General features: G+C 52.5%; 1 protein-coding gene across 1 annotated transcript in view; it reads left to right on the top strand.

Moving 5' to 3' along the window:
* The window catches only part of col7a1 (collagen, type VII, alpha 1), a 408,534-nt gene that overhangs the window by 78,007 nt on the left and 317,032 nt on the right, over window positions 1-13,495 (top strand). The gene's annotated exons all lie outside the window — the stretch shown is intronic.

Genomic DNA, 13,495 nt, shown 5'->3' with positions numbered 1-13,495 from the left:
GTGGCCCCTTTAAGGGCCTCAGCATCTATGTGACCAGCACGGGGTCTATCGTGTGGGGGCGTTGAACTCCGACCAATGGGGAGAAAGCGCGAGGCCCTAGGAGCAAGGGCCTGCGCAGTGTGGACCCCGGAGCCAGAGAGTTTATACCTAAGTATTGTTGCTCTGTGTCTGTATATAGCTGCCTTTGTCTGCTGTTAATAAATCCCAGTGTTCGTTACTGGAAGTCTCCAGTGTTTAGTCTCGAGGCACCACAACAAGGAACATGAAATTGGGCTTGTTAGCACCTTGTCTTTGGCCACCATGATAGTCACGCTCGCCTTACCTCGAGCACTTTGTCCATGTTTGGGCCAAGGCAACATGGAGGTCTAGGGCTGAGAGGCCCTAGAACCCAAACTTAGCTTCCGTGAGCAGGTTCTTGTTGCTTGGTAGCACTGTCAATGACACCTTCTATCGTTTTATTGATGATTTTACTGATGGGTTGGTAATTGGCCGGGTAGGATTTGTCTTGCTTTTTGTGGACAGGACATACCAGGGCAATGTTCCATATTGCCAGGGAGATGTCAGTATTATAGCTGTTCTGAAACAGCTTGGCTAGGGGCGCTAGTGCACAAGTCTTCAGTACTGTTGTCAGGCGAGATTTAACTTAAGCTTTAAAATTATTTAATGAAAAGAAAGAGACACCTTGCATTTGTATAGTGTCTTTCATGACCTTGAAGTGCATTGCAACCAATTAAATATTTTTTGACCTTTGCCTTCTGTGATGTAGAAAATATGGCAGGCAATTTATACAAATCAAGGTCCCACAAGTAGATATGTGATAATGATCATATCATTTTTGTTTGTGGTGCTGTTGGTTCAGTGATATATATTGGCCACGTATGATGAATGTATGAATTGCTATATATCATATTTATATTTGGCAGTAATGTTATTAAAAGCCTGGGTTAAGGTGTATTTCTGTTGCAGTTATATTGTTGAATAACATAGGTTAAGGTATCCAGGCTGAGTGTTTGCTAAAGCTGTAATTAAGGAGTCGTAAAAATAAGGCAATTACTCATTCCAATCATTTACTTGTTTACATATAGGAGGCTAATGGAACATTGTTATGATTGCTGGACATTCCCTGGAGAGTAGATAATTTATCAGGGGCTGTATTTAGTTCTAGCTAAGCAGGTCCTGTGGCATCTTCATGGGATACAGGTGATGTAATTGATGGGAGGAGCCAGGTCTGTCTTCAGTATTGCAGTTTGCCATAGGATTTGACTCTGACAAGACAAGGATTTTAAGTTGTCCAGCAGTTTTGACAAATGCTGCCAGGCTGGGCTGAGCAGAGGTGTATTGAATCTGTTCCTGAAACGGTCTCTCCCAAAGTCTCTACACAGCTAAGCAGGTAATCCGTTTGTTAACTTTATTTATAAGTGGCATTTGAACTGTATTGGGGTTGCTTAATTGGAGTTAGTAGCAGGTGTAGACAGTGAGTATAAGCTTTTCTTTGTGGTTAAGAACTATTTAACTGATAATGGCAAAGCTATTTCTTTGATGTTAGTGTGGTTAATTCTGTGTTTAACATAAAAGATACCTATTGGTCAGAGTCATCACTCCCGGGGTGAAATATCCTTTCCTCACTGTTTTACGAATTGTTTGGTATCCTTGTCTGGTATCCTAACAAATGCTGGGGTCTGGTCCAGTATCCTGACACCTTCGAAGTAATGCCAGGGAATCTTTGGCAGCCATCTAAGGGGCTTCTCATTTGAAAGACTTCACCTCCGGCAGTGCAGCACACCCTCAGTACTCCACTGTGAGTATACAACCAGAAGGAGCAGTTCAGAGACTGAAAGAGTTTCATAGTTTTGAGGTCCAGTATCACAGTGAATTTGTGCGATAAGCCTGTATTTAGCATGTTGAGAACCTAGAGAGGGAAGAGCGTGCGTAGGCTTGTGTATTTCCTGCGGTCAGTTCTGTGTTAGCCTCTTGGAGAATTCTGTGCTTGCAATTCATTTTTTTACTGCAGATATCTAGGGCGGGATTCTCCGACCCCCACCCCCCTCCCCCCCACCGGGTGGGAGAATCACCGGGGGTCGGCGTGAATCCCGCCCCCCCGTCCTCCCAATTCTCCCGCCCCCCCAAAAACCGGCCCGGCGTGAGTCGCGACGCCTGCCTCGGAGAATGGCAGGGTCCGGCGCGACTCAATCGGCGCCGGGGCCGCCCGAATTCTCCGGCCCACGATGGGCCGAAGTCTCGCCCGCCTGTAGCCGGTCCCGCCGGCATAAATTAGAGTAGGTCCCTTACCGGCGGGACCTGGTGGCGTGGGCGGGCTCCGGGATTCCTGGGGTGTCGTGGGGGGATCTTGCCCCGGGAGGTGCCCCCACGTTGGCCTGGCCTGGGGTCGGGGCCCACCGATCCGTGGGCGGGCCTGCGCCATGGGGGCACTCTATTACTCCGCATCGGCCATTGTGGTCTTCCGCGATGGCCGATACGGAGATGAACCCTCCCGCGCATGCACGGGGAGTGCTGGCGTTCCCGCGCATGCGCCGACTCGCGCCTGCCAGCGGAGGCCCTTCGTCGCTGGTTGGCATGGCGCCAAGCCCCTGTCCTGCCGGCCGGCCGGGCACCAACCACTCCAGGGCGGGCTTAGCCCCTGAAGGTGCGGAGGATTCTGCACCTTTGGGGCGGCCCAACGCCCGAGTGGTTCACACCACTTCGCCCGCCGGGACCCCCGCCAGGTACGGGAGAATCTCGCCCCACATCTCAGGTTCACTTTGTCAAATTATTTTGCTGTGTGTTTCTGCAGGGGATTTAGCTGCCAATCCCCCAGGAGTGGCCTGGAGTCTCCGGGAATTGTAGTTAAATCTCCAGGACACTGCTGTGTGTGAGCCTGGAGAAGAACCATCATTTTCTTTGAATATTTCTCTTTCTGTTTGGATGACAGTCAACACATCCAATTGGCTAATGAGTCTTTGCTTTCCAATTGGTGGAAGAAGGCCGTACGTCACGAGGATGGATGTGTTGGCCGAGTAATGGCTGGAGCATTGGGAGGGGGGGGTGGTGGGGGGGGGGGGAGACAAGTCATGTGGTAAACCCGCCAAGAATACATTTAATTACAGTTGGCAACCCTGGCAGGGGACCCTGTAGATCTCCTGTGGTAACAAGAGTGGTAGACTGGCAGAATCTTCAGAGTAACAGTGTAGTACAGTCTGGGAATGTGCTCAGGGTTCTGCCCAAGTTGGAACAGGAGATCGGAGAAAATCCGGGTTGAATCCTGGGTTGAGCTACATTGCGTTCACAGCAGAGAAACAGGCCGTTTGGCCCAACCGGTCGATGGCCGATGTTTATGCTCAGCATGAGCCTCTCCCTCCCCAAAATCTCTTGCCAAGCCTTCGCCCCCGTGAGAGAGGACATCCCGAATCTGTGCTCTGTTACGTTACCAAATATTAACTTAATTTGTTGAGCAATAACAAAAATATATGTGCTGCATATTATAATAATACTGATGGTTAGATTTATGACTGCGACATTGCAAAAAAGGATGTTTTTTCATGATGCTATACGTATCTTTGAATAAGACGGTCTGTCAGGTGAACTCTGAGATCAAACCTGTAGTAGTGTAGTTGTGTTTGGTTCCTTTGTCAGTAACACAAACAGGCTTTCTGTGGTAGTCGGTATTAGGGGTATTACGGTACCTAGGTTGATCATTAGTGTGGGACGTACCTGAGACAGTAAGATCATTGGTGAAGCCTGCCTGCTTGTTCCGCCCAGTAAGGTGGAGTATAAGAGTCTGTGTCTCCCCAGCTGCTACATTCTGTACCTGCACTGCTGGGGGCAAACATCTAGTCCAATAAAGCCGTCAATTGTACTCCAATCTCGCTTTGAGAGTTATTGATCATGCATCACTTTCATTAGAATTTCAGATGTTTCTTTGATCTCTTCACGGTAACACCCACCCTGCCTGTTTATCTATCAAGGACAAAACCTCACACCCAATTGTGCTGCCTCGCAACACTAAGCACTTCCTGTCTGACTCGGGCATAGCACCTTGTATTCAAGTTGAGTTTGCAAATAAGGAAAGGAGGGCGGAGCATGACCGTCTAGTGACCGAGATAGTGGAGGTGGACAGGGAAATTTGAGGCTGTCCCCGTGGAGGGATTGGCGAGGAGGAAAAGTTGCAGGGGCAATTCGACAGGCTGACAACGGGGAGGGGCGGTAGGGTAACTGCGTAGGGCAAGAGGGGTGCAACACGAGAATGGGGAGAAGGCGAGCCGCATGCGGGTGCACCAGCTGTGGGGGCAGGCCTGCGTCCAGGGAATATTGATCCGGACTGGGCTGGGTGGAGTGTGTCCGAGCCAGGGGAGAAGATAATGAGACATTTAGAGAGTATTACCAGGGACTTTATGAGGCAGACCCAGGAGGAGAGAGGAGACATGGGATGGTTCTGGACGAGCTGGAATTTCCCCAGGTGAGGAGCAAAGAGGCAGGTGCTGGAGGAGCCCCCTGGGGCTGAGGGAGTGCACTTGGACAGTATCAGGGTATGAGACGGGGAAGGCCCCTGGGCCAGATGGTACCCGGCAGAATATAAAAGGAATTTGCAGCAGACCTGGCACCACAATCTGTGTGGGGCGTTTAATGAAGCATTGGAGAAGGGGGAGTTGCCGGACACGATGAAACAGGCAGTAATCACACTAATCCCCAAAAAGGGAAGGATCCGGTTAGAATATGGGTTGTATAGACCCATATAACTATGAACACGGATGTGAAGTATTGGTTAAGTTGTTGGTGGGGAGGAAGGAGGATCGTGTCCCGGGGGTGGTTGCAGAAGATCAAACAGGCTTTGTGAAGGGCAGGCAGCTCGCTAGTAATATAAGGCGGCTGTTGAATGTGGTGATGAATCCGTCGAGAGCTCTGGTACCGGAGGTGGTGGTGTCCGTGGACGCGGAGAAAGCATTTGATCGGGTGGAGTGGCGGTACTTGTTCAAAGGTTTGTGTTTGGGCCGAGATTTGTGGCATGGGTGCGGTTGCTGTATGTGGCGCCAAGAGCAAGGGTGAGGATGAATGATATGAGCTCACAAAGCTTTGACTTAAGCAGGGGTACGAGGCAGGGGTGCCCGCTGTCACCGCTGCTGTTTGCGCTGGCCATAGAGCCATTGGCGATGGCTCTCGGGGTCGGCAGAGTGGCAGGGGATAATGCGGGGACAGAGGGAGCATCGGGGGTCGCTCTATGCCGATGACCTCTTGCTGTATGTTTCATATCCGTTGGACAGTATGGGAAGGATTACGGGCCTGTTGGGGAGGTTCGGCGGGTTCTCGGGATACAAGCTGAATATAGGGAAAAGCAAGGTATTTCCGGTGAATGAGCTGGCACAGCGGGCTAATTTAGGAGAGATGCCATTTGCGGTAGCGAGGGGATAGGGTTTAGGTACTGTGGGATTCAGGTAGCGAGGGAATGGACGGGGCTCCATAAGTGGAACTTTACGAAGCTGGTGGAGGAGCCAGGGAGGATCTTAAGAGGTGGGATACACTGCACTTAACGTTGGCGGGGAGGGTCCAAGTGGTGAAAATGAATATTCTGCCGAGGTTCTTGTTTATCTTTCAGGCTCTCCCGATCTTATACCAAAGACCTTTTTTCGGAAAGTGGACACAATCATCTCTGACTTTGTATGGGCAGGGAAGGTGCCGAGGGTGGGGAGGACCCTGCTGCAGAGGCAGCAGGGGGGGGTTGGTGTTGCCAAACTTGCTTCATTATATTGGGCGGCGAATGGGGGACAAGGTGCAGCGGTGGTGGGAAGGAAAGGGGTAGAGTGGGTTAGGATGGAGTAGGAATCTTGTCAGGGGTTCAGTTTGAGTGCTGTCAAGGATTTGTATTTGGAGGTAGGGTTCGCCAGTCTGGAGGGTCTAAGGGAGAGGGTAGAGCTGCCGAGGGGTAGTTAGTTCAGGTATCTGCAGGTTAGGGACTTGGCACGAAAGGTCTGGAAGGAGTTTCCCTAGATTGCCGGGATACACCCTGCTGGAGCGACTGCTGCTTCCGGATGTGGAAGGGGAGGGGAGAATTGGGGATATATATAAGTGGCTGGGGGAGCAGGGAGGCGAGCGGAATGGTGAAGATCAAGGAGAAATGGGAAGCGGAGTTGGGAATGGAGATCAATTGGGGAGTATGGAGTGAGGCACACTGCGAAGGAATAAACGGGACCTCCTCTTGTGCAAGGATGAGCCTGATGCAGTTTCAGGTGGTGCACAGGGTGCATTTGACTCGGGTGAGAATGAGTGGGTTCTTTCAGGGGGGTAGCAGGGTGAGTGTGAGAGGTGTGGGCGGGGGCCAGCGAATCATGCGCCCATGTTTTGGGGTTGTGAAAATTTGGGAAGATTCTGGGTGGGAGTGTTCGCGGTGTTAGCCTGGATAGTGGAGGAGGGAGTGGACCCGGTCCCTTTGGTGGCGATATTTGGGGTTTCAGAGAAGCCGGAGCTCCTGGAGAGGAGGAAGCCGATGTCTTGGCCTTCGCCTCTCTGATTGCACGGTGATGAATTTTGCTGGAGTGGCGGTCGGCATTGCCACCGGGGGTAGCAGCATGGGTTGGGTGACCTGTCGACTTCCTGCGGTTCGAGAAGATAGAGTTAAAGGGCTCAGCAGGGGTGTTTGAGGAAAGGTGGGGGATGTTTGTTACCGTGTTTGAGGAGCTGTTCATCGCGGGGACGGGGCCGGGGTGGGGAAGGGGTGAAAAGGAGGAAAATCTGTACAAACTCTACAGTTGATGTTGGGAAGAATGTTTCCCGGAGTGTTTATTTTCTGTAACCTACTTTGATACAAGTTTGAATATATGCGTTTAAAAAAAAAGTGAGTTTGCAGCTTTGGTGGCCAGTCACAGTTTTGGGTTGTCAGGCCTCTCTTGGCCTTTTTGCTATGTAGGGTATTAAGGGAGGACTGAATCAGAGGCACAGGTCGGGCTGTGATCTGATTGAGTAGCAGAACGGGCCCGAGGGGCTGAACTGCCTCCTCATGGCCCATTGTAAGCAATGAGATAGTGAGATATTCAGGACGGCTGGAAGGCTAGGAACAGATACAGTGGGCATGAACTGGTCAACATAGAATGAACTGATGGTGCAATCAGAGCCTAGTTCACACTACATTCCCCCCCATTGAATTTAAATGGAGGTTCCAATTTGCTAGCAACCTGTTCCTGCAACTGGTGTCGAGAGATTTCTTGCCCAACATGCTTGGTTATCAGGCGGTGATGTGTGGGGCAATGTGCCACCAAAAAGGGCTGATGGTTGGGGAAGAGAGTGTCTTTGGCTCTTTCCTGTATCTCCCTGGTTAGTGAAATGCCTTTGATTTTCACAAGTGGGTAACTGGTCAGGTCATATTTAGCTGGCGATTGAGAACATGGGAAATAGGAGTCGGCCATTGGCCCCTCGAGTCTGCTTTGCCGTTCGCTAAGGACCAAGGCTGGTCTGGTGTGATCTCAATTCCACTTTCCTACTTACCGCCCCATAAATCTTAGCTCCCTTGTAAGTCAAAGATCTGTCCAACCTGGCCTTGAATATATTCAATGACCCACAGCCTCCAGTGCTCTCTGAGAATGAGAATTCCACAGACTAACGACCCTCAGGGACAGGAAAGTCCTGCTTATCTCCCTCTTTATTTTGAAATTGTGCCCATAGTTCCCCGGCCAGAGGAAAGGTCCTCTCAGCATTTACCCTGGAAAGTTCCCTCAGAATCTCCGATGTTTCAGTGAGATCACCTCTCATTCTTCTAAACTCCATTGAGTGCAGACCAAGCCTTTCTTTAGGAGACAAACCCATTAATCCTCAAAAGATCATCATCTTGTGCTGCCGTAATCCTTAAAACGATGGATTTAGGTGGAGAATTTCAGCGGCTCCACCCAATATGGTAGATTATTGGTGAGAGAGGTTGTGGGTTCTCCAACGTGATGTTGAACCATTCCGACCGAGCAGGGTCCTAATTAGACTCTGGTTCCTGCACTGAGCTTTCTGATGCATGTGATAGGCCTGAATTTTTTGTCAAGTTGGGTGTGCGCATTCCCGGCGGTCCCGGAAAAGGGCGTGAAATACGTTCCCGGCCGTGGTCGGGGTGACTTCACCTTGGCTGGCCAATGGACAGGCAGCCGGCACGAAACGTGATCCACGAAAAACTGAGGCTGCTGGGGAGGGTCGGCAAGAGGGAGGGCACGGGGGAAAGGGAGGGTGCAGTCTGGCGCTTCTGCTGTGCGCCCCGAAAGGTCGGGGGAGGGGGGGGAGGGTGTGGGGGGGGGGGGGGGTGGGGGGGGTCTCAGGGAACTGGTAACCTGTGCAAAATAAATCATGATGGAAAAAACCATGCGAGGTTTGTCCAGGCGGCACGTTCAAACACAAAACCGATTCCCCGGACACCTTCTTAATCTTCATTTCAGCCTGGACAGTTGAAAAAAATGAAATCGCTTATTGTCACGAGTAGGCTTCAAATGAAGTTACTGTGGAAAGCCCCTAGTCGCCACATTCCGGCGCCTGTTCGGGGAGGCTGTTACGGGAATCGAACCGTGCTGCTGGCCTGCTTGGTCTGCTTTCAAAGCCAGCGATTTAGCCCTGTGCCAAACAGCCACTGTCCCACCTTGGATCAAGGTTCAAGCTAAAATGTAACTATCCCCTGAACAATCGGCCCACCCGGAAGAGCAGACGGACCCCAGAAAATAGCGCTCAGTTGGCCCTCTACGAGGCTAATTGCCTGTTTGATTGTCGGTGGCGCATTCCCGACTCTCGTTGCTCAACCTGCAACTATTGTGCCCGCGACTGGAATTTGTGCGATGACATTGGGGCACGTGTCGTGAGGACTTTTCGCATGATTTCACGCACCCCCCTCCCCACCTCGTTTGGCAATCAAAAAGTATACCAGAATGTCAATGTAAAAAATCCACCTCGCTTCCCTAAAATGGTCCTTTTCACCATGGTAACGCCGAATTAAATGGTGACAACGGAATAACTTCTTCAAAGATGCATCATGTTGTGGCAATAAAGATTTTTTTTTGGGGGTGGGGAAGATGTGACCTTGTTACATTTAGTTCTCATCAGATCCGGTTGGTAAACACCTGGGTGTCTCATTGGAGACCCGTTGTTTACCCCAGCTGGGCACTGCCCTCTTGGAACCTGCTGCCCCATGTTGTGCGACCCTCAGGCACACTTAGTCTTCATGCTTAGATTGAATTTCAAAGGGCGGGTGGGGGATGGGGAAGGCTGGACAGGTGTGCAGGTAGCAGAGAAATCCCGAGCTTGTACTTAACGCACAGGCTTCACATTTATGTTTTTGTGTTGAGAACCTTTCATCTCTGACATGGATGATGACTGAAAACCGACGGCGAAACGTGCTGGTCTTGCTTAGATGACGGGTTGACTCTGCAATTGTAACTCCGATTTTGTATTAAGGAGGTTCAGCAGGGCCTGGATTCAAATGTTCTCCTTCGTTTCTGGATGCTAGGTTCGAACATAGGAATTTAAGAAATAGTACAGGGGTAGGCCATTGAAAATGAAAATGGCTTATTGTCACAAGTAGCTTCAATGAAGTTACTGTGAAAAGCCCCTAGTCGCCACTTCCGGCGCCTGTCGGGGAGGCTGGTACGGGAATCGAACCGTGCTGCTGGCCTGCTGGGTCTGCTTTAAAAGCCAGCGATTTAGCGCAGTGAGCTAAACCAGCCCCTCAAGCCGGCTCTACTAGTCAATAAGATCATGTTTGGTCTGAAGTAGATACAGCTCTTGGGGATAAAGGCCAAAGAATATGGAGGGAAAGCGGATCAGGGTATTGAACTTGATGATCAGCCATGATCATAATGAATGGCGGAGCAGGCTCGAGGGGCCGAATGGCCTCTTCTTGCTGCTCTTTTCTATGTATGTTTCTATGTATGTGGTGTCTACTCCTCTTTCCAGCCTGTCCCCTCTTACCCAATTTACTCAACCTTCCATCATCCCAGGAAGTAATCGAACTTGCCTTGCAATGCAGCTAAATCTCTCCTTAAACAAGGAGGTCCAAACAGCGCACAGTGGCAAAATACTCCGCCTCGCACCGCCGGTAGTGAAGTTACCGATGAAGCAGAGAATCTAGCATCGCTGGCGCCGGGATCGAGGTTCACGCCCCACACCAGCACCACATTCTCCAGACCCGCGTGACTCTCCGATTCTCTGGGCTGGGAATCACTTGGGCGAGAATTACTACTGGTCCTGACAAATGTTTACCTGGCGCGGTGGATCCCGCGGTGGGCCAAGTGGGTAATTCTTTCAGGGAGTTGCCCCCAATGTCCATTCCAGGGCCACCCCCCCCCCCCCCCGACAATGCAGGACCTGCCCACCCCACCCCCACCAGACACCATCCACCCCCTTCCTGCTAACAGGGCCCCAGCAGCCCCAAACCAACACCTTGTGGTAATACCACTGTATATATATGTGTGTGCCTCTATTAGGGGATGTACAATAGTACCGGCTATTACAGGTTTGTCGGTAAGCCCCTGCATAGTTTGTCGGTAAGCCCCTGCCGGCTAGCTCCGCCCACAGGAGCAGTGTAAATATCCATGAGGTCTCCTGAGCTGCCATTTTACAGCTCCACTTGACGTAATAACATCTCATGGTAATAAAGCCTCTTTTGTACCGTTTCGTGTTTCTGTGTGCAATTGTTAGCGCAACACACCTTTGGGGGGTGTTTCCCTTGTTTTTTTGGGTGGGGTCCAGACCTGGATTTGCCCACACTTAGTCATTTCTTTGGGCCTCGGGGAGTTTTATTAGAAATGTTTTTGGTAGTGGGGTGCTGAACCCACCGGTGTGACCGGTTTCTCAGAAATTGGGGCATCTTTTTGAATGGGGGACCCCCCCCCCCCCCCCCCCGCAAGTGAGGACATCCTGCGATGCGGAGGCTGAGTGCCACCCCTTTTCAGGCACTTCACACCCCCCCCCCCCACCGCCCCCCCCCCCCCCGTTTCTTGTCCCCCTCCTTTAAAGACCTCCATCTTCACCCTCCAACCTTTATGAGGCCCCTTCATACCTGCCTTTACCCCCACCCCCACCCTTCACCCTCCCTCTGGCAGTGCCAACCTGGTAACCGGGAATCCTGGCACCCAGGAAATGCACCTGGCACCGTGGCAGTGCCAGCCGGGAACCCTGGGGGGCTCCAATACCCTCTGAGATTCTCAAGTGGCCGACGCGACTGGTCACCACTTGTGGAGAATGGCACTAATCGGCGACTGGTGGACGCCCTGCCAGTGTTGCTCTGGGGATCTGGGTTCAAATCCCACCATAGCAGATGTTGAAATTTGAATTCGATAAAAATCTGGAATTAAAAGTTTAAAAGGTGACCATGAAACCATTGTTCATTGTGGTAAAGATCCACAATGGATTACGGGGGAGGTGACTGAAAGTGGAACCATAATGTAGGGGGGGGGCGCGCGACCCTCAGTAACCCCATAGCGGAGCATGCTCACCTGGGGGGAGGGACAATGCCTCGATGCCCACAAAGATGGATGGGTTTGGGGCAGGGTCATAATCATGCCTAGATGGGGGGGGGGGGGGGGGCTCATGATAACTTTCAGTAATGGTGATTATAGCACCAGGAACAATCCCTCGATCCCTGCCCAAATCTGTCTTTTTTTTTAAGTTAAATCGCACCCTAAGGACATCATCTACCGGCCACGTTACGCCCGAAAGGCAGCGCGCGCAGCCTACGCAGCCGGTCAGTGCCCTGAGATCTCTCTTCCGGGATCTACCTGGCTCGCCACGCCTCCCGGGATCTAACACGATCCTGCGAGATGTCGCGATGTGAATCCCGCCCATTGTAGGCAGGATCACCTTTTAGCAAACCTGCATGTTAGAGTGAGATCTTCCCCATCTACCCAAGGTGTTGGGATTTAACTCCCTCGCCTCAGAGATCTCGGATGAATGAGCGCCGTTCAGTGCTGGTTTTAACAAACGGGGAGCCAACGAAACGGCACTCGTGGGTGTTTCCCAGGGCATTGGAATCCCCCAGGGGCTTGCCCACTGGCTGCCAGCCTGGCACTGCCAAGGTGCCCAAAACATGCCAGGTTGGAATTTTCTCTGCGACGGAGATTGGGCCCAAGATTCCCTGCGCGGGTGCAGGGGGTGCAGGAGGCCTGAGGACCCCTTTATTGGTCAGTTGGGACTGAATGGGGGTTAGAGGGTCACGTGGGGGGGTGGGGGGGGGGGGGGGCTGAGAGATCGGGATGCCATTTAAAAATGGTGCCCCGCTGTCTCGCTGCACCGAGGAATTCTGGCGAGTGGAGCACCGCAGTGCCGGAAACAGGACTAAGCGCGGCCTCAACCACGCGTTCCCCATGGAGGCCCCCAAGTCTGAATGGCTGTTTGACAGTGTGGTGTTTTTCGGCTCTCCAAGCACCGGGAAACACCCAGCTAACCGCGTGTTTTACAGGCTCTGTTCCCATTTGGGGTACCTCCAAGATGCACAGTGCTGGGGGACCAGAGAATTCAACCCTTAGTCATGTTCTGGATGAATTGCGCCCTTGGTAAAGATGTGCCAGGCACCCGCTGGTTTTCAAACAATAAAGCTGGACTTTACTTCAGCACACAGAGAGAAAGAGAGCTCCTTATTTGTTCAAAGGCCAACCACTTCTGCCCAGCTCTCTTAGAAGCAACCCGCAAGAACCAATCACTGACTGTTGTCAACCAGAATATTGGCCGGGATTCTCCCCTACCCGGCGGGGCGGGGGGTCCCGGTGTGTTGGAGTGGCGTGAACCACTCCGGCGTCGGGCCGCCCCAAAGGTGCGGAAGTCTCCGCACCTTTCGGGGCCAAGCTCTCAAATTGAGGGGCTAGGCCCGCGCCGGAGTGGTTCCCACTCCGCCGCTGGCGTGAACAGCCTTTGGCGCCACGCCAGCCGGGGCCGAAATGACTTCGCCGGCCGGCATAAGTCCGCGCATGTGCCGGAGCGTCAGCGGCTGCTGACGTCATACCGGCCCATGCGCAGGGGAGGGGGTCACTTCCGCCTCTGCCATGGTGAAGACCATGGCGAAGGCGGAAGGAAAAGAGTGCCCCCACGGCACAGCCCTGCCCGCCGATCGGTGGGCCCCGATCGCGGGCCAGGCCACCGTGGGGGCACCCCCTGGGGTCAGATCGCCCTGCGCCCCCCCCCCAGGACCCCGGAGCCCGCCCGCACCGCCAATCCCGCCGGTCAGGTAGGTGGTTTAATCCATGCTGGCGGGAGAGGCCTGTCAGTGGCTGTTTAGCACACTGGGCTAAATCGCTGGCTTTGAAAGCAGACCAAGGCAGGCCTGCAGCATGGTTCGATTCCCGTAACAGCCTCCCCGAACAGGCGCCGGAATGTGGCGACTAGGGGCTTTTCACAGTAACTTCATTGAAGCCTACTCGTGACAATAAGCGATTTTCATTTCAAAGCTGGTTCTGCAGATTCCCTCAGCGCTGACGAGTCTGATTTTCTTCTCTCCCGAATTGCAAAACCTGGGACACACTGTCCCGACCAGCAGGCTGCTTCAGCTCGAGTCCTC

This window comes from Scyliorhinus canicula, chromosome 11, assembly GCF_902713615.1.
Source record: "Scyliorhinus canicula chromosome 11, sScyCan1.1, whole genome shotgun sequence".
In the NCBI taxonomy this organism is placed as follows: domain Eukaryota; kingdom Metazoa; phylum Chordata; class Chondrichthyes; order Carcharhiniformes; family Scyliorhinidae; genus Scyliorhinus; species Scyliorhinus canicula.
The sequence above is the reverse complement of the archived record's forward strand: the minus strand, read 5'-3'. Positions and strand labels throughout refer to the sequence as shown.